Raw genomic sequence first — 1,732 nt, forward strand, 5'->3', positions numbered from 1 at the left:
TTGTCCTGGAAATCACCCGCGGCTGCCTCTTCCCGCCCCCCCCTCCCCCCACCCCGTCTATTTGTTGTGGAAAGATTGATTGAGAGACACGAGGGATTTAGACTGCCATATTTGTTGTTATTTGACCTTTTCAATTATATCCTGTTAAAAATGTAAATGCTTCATTTGTAATAATGTACATATGAATTTGCTTAAGTGGTCTGCGAGCAAGGCTTTCAGGAGGAAGCATTTACCTTTGTTCTCCTGTAGACCTCTTCGAGCTGACTCAGTGAAGTGAATTCAAATGCAGCTGAGGATGCTCCCCGCCTCTCTTGGTTCTCCACACGAGATCTAAAGATGAGAAAAAGAACCCAGACTAGTAATGTCAGAATCACACAAGTGCTGAAAAGTGAAATGATACGTGTTTAAGGATCCTTGCTTCGGTTTGGATCGGTTTTCCTTCTTTTAGGCATAAATACCTTTTGTCAGCTCTCAGTAACGACAGCCATTTTTTAACAAGACAAAAGCACTTGAGGTCAAGAAATGCCATCATTGAAGTTGAAACCCAGTTTTAAATCTTCCCTCTCTGCAGGAAAATAAGAAACAAGGTCTTTCATTGCCATGAAGTGGTCACACATTGTTTTTCGGTTAACGCAGCTTTAGCTTGCAAAACTCTTTGTCCAATGAGTTACATACGTGCTTGACTTCTTCATCATTTCTTGTCATTCTCACATTAGTTTCATATTTATGGCTTGCTTTAGCACCATTGTAGCTAAAGCAGGTGTCTGAACGTCTGCTTGTGGGAATCCAGGTCCTTGCTGCTCTCTGGCAGCGTACCCTGGCATTTGCACACAGGGGAATCTCTGAATGGGAAACATCCAGGACAGACCTTCTTGCTGTACCTCATGCCAGTGCTAAGGGCATAGAAGGGAATAAAGATCTGCTGGTTATTTACATCTACATTTTAGTAGTCACAGGCTGCTGCATTAGGCCTTGGAAGGAAAGTGTAGGGTGGCTTAATTAGAGCCATGTGCTAGCCCAGGTTTGAAGACCAGCAAACTGCTGAGTCCATCTTTGCATATGTGTACCAAGGTTATGCCAAATATCCAGAGTTTCAATGCTTTTATTTTTATTAGGCTGGATGGGCAAGGTTGCAAAAGCAAAATCACTGGTGATCTGTAAAAATTAATAAAGACAAGATGCAGCCTCTCCTTTGCCTTTTACTTGCCCATGTTGTCTTTTAATCGGTAGTAAATAGACATAAAATGCTGTTCAGTCCAAATCACGTTGCCTTACAGTGACCTTATGCTCCCTCCCTCCTCTGTAACGAGATGGCAGAACTGTGATGAAGCAGCCATGAGTGGAGTGCACGAAGTGTCTTAGAAAAATTTAGCTGTGTTCACGTAGCCAGCTTTCTCTGCCTGTACCCCAGTAGCTGTTTGACCAAGCTGCTGCAGACTTTGTTAGAGGTGACATGAGTCAGGGGGCAGAGCCCAAGCCAGCAAAGTGCTTCAACACAGCTCTCGCAGAGGGTGAGCCAAGGCGGGAGAGGAAAGCAACAGGACCCTGCTGAGGTCCTGCAGGAGTTGTAAGGCTGCTGCCATAAAACGGACAGAGGATGACTATGGAAGAGATTTGAAAGTGAGAGGGAGAGGGGATTGCTTATTTGGAGGCTGTTTTGGTGAAGACAGTGGGAAAGCCAGGCCTGTTTATAAGCAGGGACAAGCAGAACAGAAGAACCAGACACAAAAGT

Source organism: Egretta garzetta, unplaced genomic scaffold (genome assembly GCF_000687185.1).
Source record: "Egretta garzetta isolate BGI_Z169 unplaced genomic scaffold, ASM68718v1 scaffold88, whole genome shotgun sequence".
NCBI lineage: Eukaryota > Metazoa > Chordata > Aves > Pelecaniformes > Ardeidae > Egretta > Egretta garzetta.